General features: G+C 46.3%; 1 long non-coding RNA gene across 17 annotated transcripts in view; it reads right to left on the bottom strand.

Annotated features, from left to right (window-relative positions):
• Positions 1-10,138: 10,138 nt before the first annotated feature.
• Positions 10,139-19,513, bottom strand: part of LOC127916535 (uncharacterized) — a 31,431-nt gene continuing 22,056 nt past the window's right edge. For 11 of the 17 annotated variants that reach the window (XR_008095219.1, XR_008095213.1, XR_008095208.1 and 8 more), the window contains one exon: positions 15,348-15,685. This is a non-coding gene — a long non-coding RNA (uncharacterized LOC127916535). Of the gene's footprint in view, positions 10,261-15,347; positions 15,686-18,594; positions 19,012-19,513 lie in introns of those variants that run through there. The other 6 variants (XR_008095221.1, XR_008095212.1, XR_008095225.1 and 3 more) reach the window with 4 other exon arrangements.

The raw sequence follows: 19,513 nt of genomic DNA, 5'->3' as shown, positions 1-19,513 counted from the left end.
ATAGAACACCATAGGACACCATATAACACCATGGGTGCAGAACACCATAGGTGCAGAATGCCATAGAACACCATAGAACACCATAGGTGCAGAACACCATAGAACACCATAGGTGCAGAACACAATAGAACAACATAGGTGCAGAACACCACAGAACACCATAGGTACAGAACACCATAGAACACCATAGGTGCAGAACACCATAGAACACCATAGGTGCAGAACACCATAGAACACCATAGGTGCAGAACACCATAGAACATCATAGGCGCAAACACCATAGGTGCAGAACACCATTGAACACCATAGGTGCAGAACACCATAGAACACCATAGGTGCAGAACACCATAGAACACCATAGGTGCAGAACACCATAGAACACCATAGGTGCAGAATACCATATAACACCATAGGTCCAGAACATCATAGAACACCATAGGTGCAGAACACCATAGACCACCATAGGTCTAGAACACCATAGAACACCATAGGTGCAGAACACCATAGACCACCATAGGTCCAGAACACCATAGAACACCATAAGTACAGAACACTATAGAACACCATAGGTGCAGAACACCATAGAACACCGTAGGAGCAGAACACCATAGGTGCATAACACCATAGAACACCATAGGTGCATAACACCATAGAACACCATAGGTGCAGAACACCATAGAATACCATAGAATACCATAGGTGCATAACACCATAGAACACCATAGGTGCAGAACACCATAGAACACCATAGGTGCAGAACACCATAGAACACCACAGGTGCAGAACACCATAGAACACCATAGGTGCAGAACATCATAGGTGCAGAACACCATAGAATACCATAGGTGCAGAACACCATAGAATACCGTAGGAGCAGAACACCATAGGTGCAGAACACCATAGAACACCATAGGTGCAGAACACCATAGGTGCAGAACACCATAGAACACCGTAGGAGCAGAACACCATAGGTGCATAACACCATAGGTGCATAACACCATAGAACACCATAGAATACCATAGAATACCATAGGTGCAGAACACCATAGAACACCATAGGTGCAGAACACCATAGGTGCATAACACCATAGAACACCATAGGTGCAGAACACCATAGAACACCATAGGTGCAGAACACCATAGGTGCATAACACCATAGAACACCATAGGTGCAGAACACCATAGAATACCATAGGTGCAGAACACCATAGGTGCATAACACCATAGAACACCATAGGTGCAGAACACCATAGAACACCATAGGTGCATAACACCATAGGTGCATAACACCATAGGACACCATAGGTGCAGAACACCATAGAATACCATAGGTGCAGAACACCATAGAATAGCATAGGTGCAGAACACCATAGAACACCATAGGTGCAGAACACCATAGGTGCATAACACCATAGAACACCATAGGTGCAGAACACCAGAGAACACCATAGGTGCAGAACACCATAAGTGCATAACACCATAGAACACCATAGGTGCAGAACACCATAGAACACCATAGGTGCAGAACACCATAGAATACCATAGGTGCAGAACACCATAGGTGCATAACACCATAGAACACCATAGGTGCAGAACACCATAGGTGCAGAACACCATAGAACACCATAGGTGCAGAACACCATGGGTGCATAACACAATAGAACACCATAGGTGCAGAACACCATAGAATACCATAGGTGCAGAACACCATAGAATACCATATGTGCAGAACACCATATAGAACACCATAGGTGCAGAACACCATAGAACACCATAGGTGCAGAACACCATAGAACACCATAGGTGCAGAACACCATAGGTGCATAACACCATAGAACACCATAGGTGCAGAACACCATAGAATACCATAGGTGCAGAACACCATAGAATACCATAGGTGCAGAACACCATAGAACACCATAGGTGCAGAACACCATAGGTGCAGAACACCATAGAACACCATAGGTGCAGAACACCATAGAACACCATAGGTGCATAACACCATAGAACACCATAGGTGCAGAACACCATAGAATACCATAGGTGCAGAACACCATAGGTGCAGAACACCATAGAACACCATAGGTGCAGAACACCATAGAACACCATAGGTGCAGAACACCATAGAACACCATAGGTGCAGAACACCATAGGTGCATAACACCATAGAACACCATTGGTGCAGAACACCATATAACACCATAGGTGCATAACACCATAGAACAACATGGGTGCAGAACACCATAGAACACCATAGGTGCAGAACACAATAGAACAACATAGGTGCAGAACACCATAGAACACCATAGGTGCAGAATGCCATAGAACACCATAGGACACCATATAACACCATGGGTGCAGAACACCATAGGTGCAGAATGCCATAGAACACCATAGAACACCATAGGTGCAGAACACCATAGAACACCATAGGTGCAGAACACAATAGAACAACATAGGTGCAGAACACCACAGAACACCATAGGTACAGAACACCATAGAACACCATAGGTGCAGAACACCATAGAACACCATAGGTGCAGAACACCATAGAACACCATAGGTGCAGAACACCATAGAACACCATAGGCGCAAAACACCATAGAACACCATAGGCGCAGAACACCATAGGTGCAGAACACCATAGAACACCATAGGTGCAGAACACCATAGAACACCATAGGTGCAGAATACCATATAACACCATAGGTCCAGAACATCATAGAACACCATAGGTGCAGAACACCATAGACCACCATAGGTCTAGAACACCATAGAACACCATAGGTGCAGAACACCATAGACCACCATAGGTCCAGAACACCATAGAACACCATAAGTACAGAACACTATAGAACACCATAGGTGCAGAACACCATAGAACACCGTAGGAGCAGAACACCATAGGTGCATAACACCATAGAACACCATAGGTGCATAACACCATAGAACACCATAGGTGTAGAACACCATAGAATACCATAGAATACCATAGGTGCATAACACCATAGAATACCACAGGTGCAGAACACCATAGAACACCATAGGTGCAGAACACCATAGAACACCACAGGTGCAGAACACCATAGAACACCATAGGTGCAGAACATCATAGGTGCAGAACACCATAGAATACCATAGGTGCAGAACACCATAGAATACCGTAGGAGCAGAACACCATAGGTGCAGAACACCATAGAACACCATAGGTGCAGAACACCATAGGTGCAGAACACCATAGAACACCGTAGGAGCAGAACACCATAGGTGCATAACACCATAGGTGCATAACACCATAGAACACCATAGAATACCATAGAATACCATAGGTGCAGAACACCATAGAACACCATAGGTGCAGAACACCATAGGTGCATAACACCATAGAACACCATAGGTGCAGAACACCATAGAACACCATAGGTGCAGAACACCATAGGTGCATAACACCATAGAACACCATAGGTGCAGAACACCATAGAATACCATAGGTGCAGAACACCATAGGTGCATAACACCATAGAACACCATAGGTGCAGAACACCATAGAACACCATAGGTGCATAACACCATAGGTGCATAACACCATAGGACACCATAGGTGCAGAACACCATAGAATACCATAGGTGCAGAACACCATAGAATAGCATAGGTGCAGAACACCATAGAACACCATAGGTGCAGAACACCATAGGTGCATAACACCATAGAACACCATAGGTGCAGAACACCAGAGAACACCATAGGTGCAGAACACCATAAGTGCATAACACCATAGAACACCATAGGTGCAGAACACCATAGAACACCATAGGTGCAGAACACCATAGAATACCATAGGTGCAGAACACCATAGGTGCATAACACCATAGAACACCATAGGTGCAGAACACCATAGGTGCAGAACACCATAGAACACCATAGGTGCAGAACACCATGGGTGCATAACACAATAGAACACCATAGGTGCAGAACACCATAGAATACCATAGGTGCAGAACACCATAGAATACCATATGTGCAGAACACCATAGAACACCATAGGTGCAGAACACCATAGAACACCATAGGTGCAGAACACCATAGAACACCATAGGTGCAGAACACCATAGGTGCATAACACCATAGAACACCATAGGTGCAGAACACCATAGAATACCATAGGTGCAGAACACCATAGAATACCATAGGTGCAGAACACCATAGAACACCATAGGTGCAGAACACCATAGGTGCAGAACACCATAGAACACCATAGGTGCAGAACACCATAGAACACCATAGGTGCATAACACCATAGAATACCATAGGTGCAGAACACCATAGAACACCATAGGTGCAGAACACCATAGGTGCAGAACACCATAGAACACCATAGGTGCAGAACACCATAGAACACCATAGGTGCATAACACCATAGAACACCATAGGTGCAGAACACCATAGAATACCATAGGTGCAGAACACCATAGGTGCAGAACACCATAGAACACCATAGGTGCAGAACACCATAGAACACCATAGGTGCAGAACACCATAGAACACCATAGGTGCAGAACACCATAGGTGCATAACACCATAGAACACCATTGGTGCAGAACACCATATAACACCATAGGTGCATAACACCATACAACAACATGGGTGCAGAACACCATAGGTGCAGAACACCATAGAACACCATAGGTGCAGAACACCATACGTGCATAACACCAAAGGTGCAGAACACCATAGAATACCATAGGTGCAGAACACCATAGAACACCATAGGTGCAGAACACCATAGGTGCAGAACACCATATAACACCATAGGTGCAGAACACCATAGGTGCAGAACACCATAGAACACCATAGGTGCAGAACCCCATAGAACACCATAGGTGCAGAACACCATAGGTGCATAACACCATAGAACACCATAGGTGCAGAACACCATATAACACCATAGGTGCAGAATGCCATAGAACACCATAGGACACCATATAACACCATGGGTGCAGAACACCATAGGTGCAGAATGCCATATAACACCATAGAACACCATAGAACACCATAGGTGCAGAACATCATAGGTGCAGAATGCCATATAACACCATAGAACACCATAGGTGCAGAACACCATAGAACACCATAGGTGCAGAACACAATAGAACAACATAGGTGCAGAACACCATAGAACACCATAGGTACAGAACACCATCGAACACCATAGGACACCATATAACACCATATAACACCATGGGTGCAGAACACCATAGGTGCAGAATGCCATAGAACACCATAGAACACCATAGGTGCAGAACACCATAGGTGCAGAACACAATAGAACAACATAGGTGCAGAACACCATAGAACACCATAGGTGCAGAATGCCATAGAACACCATAGGACACCATATAACACCATGGGTGCAGAACACCATAGGTGCAGAATGCCATAGAACACCATAGAACACCATAGGTGCAGAACACCATAGAACACCATAGGTGCAGAACACAATAGAACAACATAGGTGCAGAACACCATAGAACACCATAGGTACAGAACACCATAGAACACCATAGGTGCAGAACACCATAGAACACCATAGGTGCAGAACACCATAGAACACCATAGGTGCAGAACACCATAGAACATCATAGGCGCAAAACACCATAGGTGCAGAACACCATTGAACACCATAGGTGCAGAACACCATAGAACACCATAGGTGCAGAACACCATAGAACACCATAGGTGCAGAACACCATAGAACACCATAGGTGCAGAACACCATAGAACACCATAGGTGCAGAATACCATATAACACCATAGGTCCAGAACATCATAGAACACCATAGATGCAGAACACCATAGAACATCATAGGTGCAGAACACCATAGGTGCAGAACACCATAGAACACCATAGGTGCAGAACACCATAGGTGCATAACACCATAGAACACCATAGGTGCAGAACACCATATAACACCATAGGTGCAGAATGCCATAGAACACCATAGGACACCATATAACACCATGGGTGCAGAACACCATAGGTGCAGAATGCCATATAACACCATAGAACACCATAGAACACCATAGGTGCAGAACACCATAGAACACCATAGGCGCAAAACACCATAGAACACCATAGGCGCAGAACACCATAGGTGCAGAACACCATAGAACACCATAGGTGCAGAACACCATAGAACACCATAGGTGCAGAATACCATATAACACCATAGGCGCAGAACACCATAGGTGCAGAACACCATAGAACACCATAGGTGCAGAACACCATAGAACACCATAGGTGCAGAATACCATATAACACCATAGGTCCAGAACATCATAGAACACCATAGGTGCAGAACACCATAGACCACCATAGGTCTAGAACACCATAGAACACCATAGGTGCAGAACACCATAGACCACCATAGGTCCAGAACACCATAGAACACCATAAGTACAGAACACTATAGAACACCATACGTCCAGAACACCATACGCCCAGAACACCATAGGTGCAGAACACCATAGAACACCATAGATGCAGAACACCATAGAACATCATAGGCGCAAAACACCATAGAACACCATAGGTGCAGAACACCATAGAACACCATAGGTGCAGAACACCATAGGTGCAGAACACCATAGAACACCATAGGTGCAGAACACCATAGAACACCATAGGTCCAGAACACCATAGAACACCATACGTCCAGAACACCATACGTCCAGAACACCATACGTCCAGAACACCATAGGTGCAGAACACGAGAGAAACACTGAGATTCGTTGTAAAAATCACTACTTTGCTTTAAATTAAGGACAGAGAGTGAGTGAGAGTGAGAGAGTGAGTGAGAGAGAGAGAGTGAGTGTGAGAGAGTGAGAGTGAGAGAGAGAGAGAGAGAGAGAGAGAGAGAGAGAGAGAGAGAGAGATTATAAAATAGCACTAACCAACCAGCAACTGTAGCTGAGGCCACAAATCGAGTGGATTGGAGTCATTGTGACATGGAGGGAAATAGAATGCATTTTCTATTGGGGAGTCCTTTCACTGAGGCGGGTGAAGAGCAACATGTTGGAACATCATTGATATAGTCTAGAATTATAATATAGAAAGAAAATACAACACCAGCCAATAGAACATACAGATTGTATCTGGAGTTCTGCTCATTAGAATGTTTTCACATCCACCTCAGTGTCAAGTTTTTTTTCTAAACTATGTGACCCGACTAGGAAAAGCTAGGGCCCAGAGTTTGGCCTGACTCGTAGTGGTTAAATCAAGGGTGCTAGTGCTGGGCTAGAACAAAAACGTGCAGGAAAATGCACTGAGAAACACTGACTTAGAACACTCAATAAAATCTATACTGATAGGGATGCAATGAACACATACTTTTAGGTTCAGATGAGTAAATTCAGCTCTCAACATTGTTACAGTTCAGATGAGTAAATTCAGCTCTCAACATTGTTACAGTTCAGATGAGTAAATTCAGCTCTCAACATTGTTACAGTTCAGATGAGTAAATTCAGCTCTCAACATTGTTACAGTTCAGATGAGTAAATTCAGCTCTCAACATTGTTACAGTTCAGATGAGTAAATTCAGCTCTCAACATTGTTACAGTTCAGATGAGTAAATTCAGCTCTCAACATTGTTACAGTTCAGATTGTATTTAGACAAATCTGACTTTACAGTTACAAGTTATTTCCAATTCATTGGGCTCTGGAGGCTGAAGAGGTATTCAGGCCTGTCACGTTCTGACCTTAGTTCCTTTTTCATGTCTTTTTGTTAGTTTGGTCAGGGCGTGAGTTGGGGTGGGTAGTCTGTTCTTTTTTCTATGTTGTATTTCTGTGTTTGAGCTGGTATGGTTCTCAATCAGAGGCAGCTGTCGATCGGTGTCTCTGATTGAGAATCATACTTAGGTAGCCTGTTTCCCCCATTTTGGTTGTGGGTGATTATTTTCTGTTTAGTGTCCGTTCACCTGGCAGAACTGTTTAGTTTTCTCTTCATTGTTATTTTGTGTAGTGTACAGTTTTTTCTATTAAAAGATGACGAATACTTACCACGCTGCATTTTGGTCCTCCTCTCCTTCCACCAATGACGACGAGAATCGTTACAAGGCTGGACATGGAACTCATGATACTCTAATGTTGAAGAGGTATTCAGACCAGACATTGAACTCATGATACTCTGATGTTGAAGAGGTATGGGGGAGTGAAGGAATTCTCCTCCATTGAAAAGACACCCATTATTGACCACTATAGAAACTCAGGCCAGACCACCACTCCCCAGACCTTTACATCTCATATACACTATAACCCCAGACCTTTACATCTCATATACACTATAACCCCAGGCCTTTACATCTCATATACACTATAAACCCAGGCCAGACCACTCGCCAGACCTTTACATCTCATATACACTATAACCCCAGGACAGACCACCACTCCCCAGACCTTTACATCTCATACACACTATAACCCCAGGCCAGACCACCACTCCCCAGACCTTTACATCTCATATACACTATAAACACAGGCCAGACCACTCGCCAGACCTTTACATCTCATATACACTATAACCCCAGGCCAGACCACCACTCCCCAGACCTTTACATCTCATACACACTATAACCCCAGGCCAGACCACCACTCCCCAGACCTTTACATCTCATATACACTATATCCCCAGGCCAGACCACCACTCCCCAGACCTTTACATCTCATATACACTATAATCCCAGGCCTTTACATCTCATATACACTATAACCCCAGACCTTTACATCTCATATACACTATAACCCCAGGAACAGACCACCCCCCAGACCTTTACATCTCATATACACTATAACCCCAGGCCAGACCACCACTCCCCAGACCTTTACATCTCATATACACTATAACACCAGGCCAGACCACTCCCCAGACCTTTACATCTCATATACACTATAACCCCAGGCCAGACCACCACTCCCCAGACCTTTACATCTCATACACACTATAACCCCAGGCCAGACCACCACTCCCCAGACCTTTACATCTCATACACACTATAACCCCAGACCTTTACATCTCATATACACTATAACCCCAGGCCAGACCACCACTCCCCAGACCTTTACATCTCATATACACTATAACCCGAGGCCTTTACATCTCATATACACTATAACACCAGGCCTTTACATCTCATATACACTATAAACCCAGGCCAGACCACTCCCCAAACCTTTACATCTCATATACACTATAACACCAGGCCTTTACATCTCATACACACTATAACCCCAGGCCAGACCACTCCCCAGACCTTTACATCTCATATACACTATAACCCCAGGCCAGACCACCACTCCCCAGACCTTTACATCTCATATACACTATAACCCGAGGCCTTTACATCTCATATACACTATAACACCAGGCCTTTACATCTCATATACACTATAAACCCAGGCCAGACCACTCCCCAAACCTTTACATCTCATATACACTATAACACCAGGCCTTTACATCTCATACACACTATAACCCCAGGCCAGACCACTCCCCAGACCTTTACATCTCATATACACTATAACCCCAGGCCTTTACATCTCATATACACTATAAGCCCAGACCTTTACATCTCATATACACTATAACCCCAGGCCAGACCACCACTCCCCAGACCTTTACATCTCATATACACTATAACCCCAGGCCTTTACATCTCATATACACTATAACCTCAGACCTTTACATCTCATATACACTATAACCCCAGGCCAGACGACCACTCCCCAGACCTTTACATCTCATATACACTATAACCCCAGGCCAGACCACCACTTCCCAGACCTTTACATCTCATATACACTATAACCCCAGGCCAGACCACCACTCCCCAGACCTTTACATCTCATATACACTATAACCCCAGGCCTTTACATCTCATATACACTATAACCCCAGACCTTTACATCTCATATACACTATAACCCCAGGAACAGACCACTCCCCAGACCTTTACATCTCATATACACTATAACCCCAGGCCAGACCACCACTCCCCAGACCTTTACATCTCATATACACTATAACCCCAGGCCAGACCACCACTCCCCAGACCTTTACATCTCATATACACTATAACCCCAGGCCAGACCACCACTCCCCAGACCTTTACATCTCATATACACTATAACCCCAGGCCAGACCACCACTCCCCAGACCTTTACATCTCATATACACTATAACCCCAGGCCAGACCACTCCCCAGACCTTTACATCTCATATACACTATAACCCCAGGCCAGACCACCACTCCCCAGACCTTTACATCTCATATACACTATAACCCCAGGCCAGACCACCACTCCCCAGACCTTTACATCTCATACACACTATAACCCCAGGCCAGACCACCACTCCCCAGACCTTTACATCTCATATACACTATAACCCCAGGCCTTTACATCTCATATACACTATAACCCCAGGCCAGACCACCACTCCCCAGACCTTTACATCTCATATACACTATAACCCCAGGCCAGACCACCACTCCCCAGACCTTTACATCTCATATACACTATAACCCCAGGCCAGACCACCACTCCCCAGACCTTTACATCTCATATACACTATAACCCCAGGCCAGACCACCACTCCCCAGACCTTTACATCTCATACACACTATAACCCCAGGCCAGACCACCACTCCCCAGACCTTTACATCTCATATACACTATAACCCCAGGCCAGACCACCACATCTCATATACACTATAACCCCAGGCCAGACCACTCCCCAGACCTTTACATCTCATACACACTATAACCCCAGGCCAGACCACCACTCCCCAGACCTTTACATCTCATATACACTATAACCCCAGGCCAGACCACCACTCCCCAGACCTTTACATCTCATACACACTATAACCCCAGGCCAGACCACCACTCCCCAGACCTTTACATCTCATATACACTATAACCCCAGGCCTTTACATCTCATATACACTATAACCCCAGGCCAGACCACCACTCCCCAGACCTTTACATCTCATATACACTATAACCCCAGGCCAGACCACCACTCCCCAGACCTTTACATCTCATATACACTATAACCCCAGGCCAGACCACCACTCCCCAGACCTTTACATCTCATATACACTATAACCCCAGGCCTTTACATCTCATATACACTATAACCCCAGGCCAGACCACCACTCCCCAACCTTTACATCTCATATACACTATAACCCCAGGCCAGACCACCACTCCCCAGACCTTTACATCTCATACACACTATAACCCCAGGCCAGACCACCACTCCCCAGACCTTTACATCTCATATACACTATAACCCCAGGCCTTTACATCTCATATACACTATAACCCCAGGCCAGACCACCACTCCCCAGACCTTTACATCTCATATACACTATAACCCCAGGCCAGACCACCACTCCCCAGACCTTTACATCTCATATACACTATAACACCAGGCCAGACCACCACTCCCCAGACCTTTACATCTCATATACACTATAACCCCAGGCCAGACCACCACTCCCCAGACCTTTACATCTCATATACACTATAACCCCAGGCCAGACCACCACTCCCCAGACCTTTACATCTCATATACACTATACACATATACACATCTCATATACACTATAACCCCAGGCCAGACCACCACTCCCCAGACCTTTACATCTCATACACACTATAACCCCAGGCCAGACCACCACTCCCCAGACCTTTACATCTCATATACACTATAACCCCAGGCCTTTACATCTCATATACACTATAACCCCAGGCCAGACCACCACTCCCCAGACCTTTACATCTCATATACACTATAACCCCAGGCCAGACCACCACTCCCCAGACCTTTACATCTCATACACACTATAACCCCAGGCCAGACCACCACTCCCCAGACCTTTACATCTCATATACACTATAACCCCAGGCCTTTACATCTCATATACACTATAACCCCAGGCCAGACCACCACTCCCCAGACCTTTACATCTCATATACACTATAACCCCAGGCCAGACCACCACTCCCCAGACCTTTACATCTCATATACACTATAACCCCAGGCCAGACCACCACTCCCCAGACCTTTACATCTCATATACACTATAACCCCAGGCCAGACCACCACTCCCCAGACCTTTACATCTCATATACACTATAACCCCAGGCCAGACCACCACTCCCCAGACCTTTACATCTCATATACACTATACACATATACACATCTCATATACACTATAACCCCAGGCCAGACCACCACTCCCCAGACCTTTACATCTCATATACACAATCTATACTGATAGGGATGCAATGAACACATACTTTTAGGTTCAGATGAGTAAATTCAGCTCTCAACATTGTTACAGTTCAGATGAGTAAATTCAGCTCTCAACATTGTTACAGTTCAGATGAGTAAATTCAGCTCAGTTACAGTTCAGATGAGTAAATTCAGCTCTCAACATTGTTACAGTTCAGATGAGTAAATTCAGCTCTCAACATTGTTACAGTTCAGATGAGTAAATTCAGCTCTCAACATTGTTACAGTTCAGATGAGTAAATTCAGCTCTCAACATTGTTACAGTTCAGATGAGTAAATTCAGCTCTCAACATTGTTACAGTTCAGAGGCCACCACCACCTCAGACCTTACATCATTGTATTTAGACAAATCTGACTTTACAGTTACAAGTTATTTCCAATTCATTGGGCTCTGGAGGCTGAGAGGTATTCAGGCCTGTCACGTTCTGACCTTAGTTCCTTTTTCATCTCTTTTGTTAGTTTGGTCAGGGCGTGAGTTGGGGTGGGTAGTCTGTTCTTTTTCTATGTTGTATTTCTGTGTTTGAGCTGGTATGGTTCTCAATCAGAGGCAGCTGTCGATCGGTGTCTCTGATTGAGAATCATACTTAGGCCAGCCTGTTTCCCCCCATTTTGGTTGTGGGTGATTATTTTCTGTTTAGTGTCCGTTCACCTGGCAGAACTGTTTAGTTTTCTCTTCATTGTTATTTTGTGTAGTGTACAGTTTTTTCTATTAAAAGATGACAATACTAACCCGCTGCATTTTGGTCCTCCTCCACCACCAATGAGACCGTTACAAGGCTGGACATGGAACTCATGATACTCTAATGTTGAAGAGGTATTCAGACCAGACATTGAACTCATGATACTCTGATGTTGAAGAGGTATGGGGAGTGAAGGAACCTCCAATGAAAAGACTCCATTATTGACCACTATAGAAACCCAGGCCAGACCACCACTCCCCAGACCTTTACATCTCATATACACTATAACCCCAGACCTTTACATCTCATATACACTATAACCCCAGGCCTTTACATCTCATATACACTATAAACCCAGGCCAGACCACTCCCCAGACCTTTACATCTCATATACACTATAACCCCAGGCCAGACCACCACTCCCCAGACCTTTACATCTCATACACACTATAACCCCAGGCCAGACCACCACTCCCCAGACCTTTACATCTCATATACACTATAAACCCCAGGCCAGGCCAGACCACTCCCCAGACCTTTACATCTCATATACACTATAACCCCAGGCCAGACCACCACTCCCCAGACCTTTACATCTCATACACATATAACCCCAGGCCAGACCACCACTCCCCAGACCTTTACATCTCATACACACTATAACCCCAGGCCAGACCACCACTCCCCAGACCTTTACATCTCATATACACTATAACCCCAGGCCAGACCACCACTCCCCAGACCTTTACATCTCATACACACTATAACCCCAGGCCAGACCACCACTCCCCAGACCTTTACATCTCATATACACTATAACACCCAGGCCAGACCACCACTCCCCAGACCTTTACATCTCATACACACTATAACCCCAGGCCAGACCACCACAGACCTTTACATCTCATACACTATAACCCCAGGCCAGACCACCACTCCCCAGACCTTTACATCTCATATACACTATAACCCCAGGCCAGACCACCACTCCCCAGACCTTTACATCTCATATACACTATAACCCCAGGCCTTTACATCTCATATACACTATAACCCCAGGCCAGACCACCACTCCCCAGACCTTTACATCTCATATACACTATAACCCCAGGCCAGACCACCACTCCCCAGACCTTTACATCTCATATACACTATAACCCCAGGCCAGACCACCACTCCCCAGACCTTTACATCTCATATACACTATAACCCCAGGCCAGACCACCACTCCCCAGACCTTTACATCTCATATACACTATAACACCAGGCCAGACCACCACTCCCCAGACCTTTACATCTCATATACACTATAACCCCAGGCCAGACCACCACTCCCCAGACCTTTACATCTCATATACACTATAACCCCAGGCCAGACCACCACTCCCCAGACCTTTACATCTCATATACACTATAACCCCAGGCCAGACCACCACCCCAGACCTTTACATCTCATATACACTATAACCCCAGGCCAGACCACCACTCCCCAGACCTTTACATCTCATATACACTATAACCCCAGGCCAGACCACCACTCCCCAGACCTTTACATCTCATATACACTATAACCCCAGGCCAGACCACCACTCCCCAGACCTTTACATCTCATATACACTATAACCCCAGGCCAGACCACCACTCCCCAGACCTTTACATCTCATACACACTATAACCCCAGGCCAGACCACCACTCCCCAGACCTTTACATCTCATATACACTATAACCCCAGGCCTTTACATCTCATATACACTATAACCCCAGGCCAGACCACCACTCCCCAGACCTTTACATCTCATATACACTATAACCCCAGGCCAGACCACCACTCCCCAGACCTTTACATCTCATATACACTATAACCCCAGGCCAGACCACCACTCCCCAGACCTTTACATCTCATATACACTATAACCCCAGGCCAGACCACCACTCCCCAGACCTTTACATCTCATATACACTATAACCCCAGGCCAGACCACCACTCCCCAGACCTTTACATCTCATATACACTATAACCCCAGGCCTTTACATCTCATATACACTATAACCCCAGGCCAGACCACCACTCCCCAGACCTTTACATCTCATATACACTATAACCCCAGGCCAGACCACCACTCCCCAGACCTATACATCTCATATACACTATAACCCCAGGCCAGACCACCACTCCCCAGACCTTTACATCTCATATACACTATAACCCCAGGCCAGACCACCACTCCCCAGACCTTTACATCTCATATACACTATAACCCCAGGCCAGACCACCACTCCCCAGACCTTTACATCTCATATACACTATAACCCCAGGCCAGACCACCACTCCCCAGACCTTTACATCTCATATACACTATAACCCCAGGCCAGACCACCACTCCCCAGACCTTTACATCTCATATACACTATAACCCCAGGCCAGACCACCACTCCCCAGACCTTTACATCTCATATACACTATAACACCAGGCCAGACCACCACTCCCCAGACCTTTACATCTCATATACACTATAACCCCAGGCCAGACCACCACTCCCCAGACCTTTACATCTCATATACACTATAACCCCAGGCCAGACCACCACTCCCCAGACCTTTACATCTCATATACACTATAACCCCAGGCCAGACCACTCCCCAGACCTTTACATCTCATATACACTATAACCCCAGGCCCATAACCCCAGGCCAGACCACCACTCCCCAGACCTTTACATCTCATATACACTATAACCCCAGGCCAGACCACCACTCCCCAGACCTTTACATCTCATATACACTATAACCCCAGGCCAGACCACCACTCCCCAGACCTTTACATCTCATATACACTATAACCCCAGGCCAGACCACCACTCCCCAGACCTTTACATCTCATACACACTATAACCCCAGGCCAGACCACCACTCCCCAGACCTTTACATCTCATATACACTATAACCCCAGGCCTTTACATCTCATATACACTATAACCCCAGGCCAGACCACCACTCCCCAGACCTTTACATCTCATATACACTATAACCCCAGGCCAGACCACCACTCCCCAGACCTTTACATCTCATATACACTATAACCCCAGGCCAGACCACCACTCCCCAGACCTTTACATCTCATATACACTATAACCCCAGGCCAGACCACCACTCCCCAGACCTTTACATCTCATATACACTATAACCCCAGGCCAGACCACCACTCCCCAGACCTTTACATCTCATATACACTATAACCCCAGGCCTTTACATCTCATATACACTATAACCCCAGGCCAGACCACCACTCCCCAGACCTTTACATCTCATATACACTATAACCCCAGGCCAGACCACCACTCCCCAGACCTTTACATCTCATATACACTATAACCCCAGGCCAGACCACCACTCCCCAGACCTTTACATCTCATATACACTATAACCCCAGGCCAGACCACCACTCCCCAGACCTTTACATCTCATATACACTATAACCCCAGGCCAGACCACCACTCCCCAGACCTTTACATCTCATATACACTATAACCCCAGGCCAGACCACCAGACCTTTACATCTCATATACACTATAACCCCAGGCCAGACCACCACTCCCCAGACCTTTACATCTCATATACACTATAACCCCAGGCCAGACCACCACTCCCCAGACCTTTACATCTCATATACACTATAACCCCAGGCCAGACCACCACTCCCCAGACCTTTACATCTCATATACACTATAACCCCAGGCCAGACCACCACTCCCCAGACCTTTACATCTCATATACACTATAACCCCAGGCCAGACCACCACTCCCCAGACCTTTACATCTCATATACACTATAACCCCAGGCCAGACCACCACTCCCCAGACCTTTACATCTCATATACACACTATAACCCCAGGCCAGACCACCACTCCCCAGACCTTTACATCTCATATACACTATAACCCCAGGCCAGACCACCACTCCCCAGACCTTTACATCTCATATACACTATAACCCCAGGCCAGACCACCACTCCCCAGACCTTTACATCTCATATACACTATAACCCCAGGCCAGACCACCACTCCCCAGACCTTTACATCTCATATACACTATAACCCCAGGCCAGACCACCACTCCCCAGACCTTTACATCTCATATACACTATAACCCCAGGCCAGACCAGGCCACTCCCCAGACCTTTACATCTCATATACACTATAACCCCAGGCCAGACCACCACTCCCCAGACCTTTACATCTCATATACACTATAACCCCAGGCCAGACCACCACTCCCCAGACCTTTACATCTCATATACACTATAACCCCAGGCCAGATCCACCATAACCCCAGACCTTTACATCTCATATACACTATAACCCCAGGCCAGACCACCACTCCCCAGACCTTTACATCTCATATACACTATAACCCCAGGCCAGACCACCACTCCCCAGACCTTTACATCTCATATACACTATAACCCCAGGCCAGACCACCACTCCCCAGACCTTTACATCTCATACACACTATAACCCCAGGCCAGACCACCACTCCCCAGACCTTTACATCTCATATACACTATAACCCCAGGCCTTTACATCTCATATACACTATAACCCCAGGCCAGACCACCACTCCCCAGACCTTTACATCTCATATACACTATAACCCCAGGCCAGACCACCACTCCCCAGACCTTTACATCTCATATACACTATAACCAGGCCAGACCACCACTCCCCAGACCTTTACATCTCATATACACTATAACCCCAGGCCAGACCACCACTCCCCAGACCTTTACATCTCATACACACTATAACCCCAGGCCAGACCACCACTCCCCAGACCTTTACATCTCATATACACTATAACCCCAGGCCTTTACATCTCATATACACTATAACCCCAGGCCTTTACATCTCATACATACTATAACCCCAGGCCAGACCACCGCTCCCCAGACCTTTACATCTCATAAACGCTATAACCCCAGGCCAGACCACCACTCCCCAGACCTTTACATCTCATATACACTATAACCAGGCCAGACCACCACTCCCCAGACCTTTACATCTCATATACACTATAACCCCAGGCCAGACCACCACTCCCCAGACCTTTACATCTCATAAACACTATAACCCCAGGCCAGACCACTCCCCAGACCTTTACATCTCATATACACTATAACCCCAGGCCAGACCACCACTCCCCAGACCTTTACATCTCATATACACTATAACCCCAGGCCAGACCACCACTCCCCCAGACCTTTACATCTCATATACACTATAACCCCAGGCCAGACCACCACTCCCCAGACCTTTACATCTCATATACACTATAACCCCAGGCCAGACCACCACTCCCCAGACCTTTACATCTCATACACACTATAACCCCAGGCCAGACCACCACTCCCCAGACCTTTACATCTCATATACACTATAACCCCAGGCCTTTACATCTCATATACACTATAACCCCAGGCCAGACCACCACTCCCCAGACCTTTACATCTCATACACACTATAACCCCAGGCCAGACCACCACTCCCCAGACCTTTACATCTCATATACACTATAACCCCAGGCCTTTACATCTCATATACACTATAACCCCAGGCCAGACCACCACTCCCCAGACCTTTACATCTCATATACACTATAACCCCAGGCCAGACCACCACTCCCCAGACCTTTACATCTCATATACACTATAACCCCAGGCCAGACCACCACTCCCCAGACCTTTACATCTCATATACACTATAACCCCAGGCCAGACCACCACTCCCCAGACCTTTACATCTCATATACACTATAACCCCAGGCCAGACCACCACTCCCCAGACCTTTACATCTCATATACACTATAACCCCAGGCCTTTACATCTCATATACACTATAACCCCAGGCCAGACCACCACTCCCCAGACCTTTACATCTCATATACACTATAACCAGGCCAGACCACTCCCCAGACCTTTACATCTCATATACACTATAACCCCAGGCCAGACCATCACTCCCCAGACCTTTACATCTCATATACACTATAACCCCAGGCCAGACCACCACTCCCCAGACCTTTACATCTCATATACACTATAACCCCAGGCCAGACCACCACTCCCAGACCTTTACATCTCATATACCTATAACCCCAGCCTTTACATCTCATATACACTATAACCCCAGGCCAGACCACCACTCCCCAGACCTTTACATCTCATATACACTATAACCCCAGGCCAGACCACCACTCCCCAGACCTTTACATCTCATATACACTATAACCCCAGGCCAGACCACCACTCCCCAGACCTTTACATCTCATATACACTATAACCCCAGGCCAGACCACCACTCCCCAGACCTTTACATCTCATATACACTATAACCCCAGGCCAGACCACCACTCCCCAGACCTTTACATCTCATATACACTATAACCCCAGGCCAGACCACCACTCCCCAGACCTTTA

Source organism: Oncorhynchus keta, chromosome 36, assembly GCF_023373465.1.
Source record: "Oncorhynchus keta strain PuntledgeMale-10-30-2019 chromosome 36, Oket_V2, whole genome shotgun sequence".
Lineage (NCBI taxonomy): Eukaryota > Metazoa > Chordata > Actinopteri > Salmoniformes > Salmonidae > Oncorhynchus > Oncorhynchus keta.
Note: the sequence above shows the minus strand (reverse complement) of the source record. Positions and strands in the feature narration are given on the sequence as shown.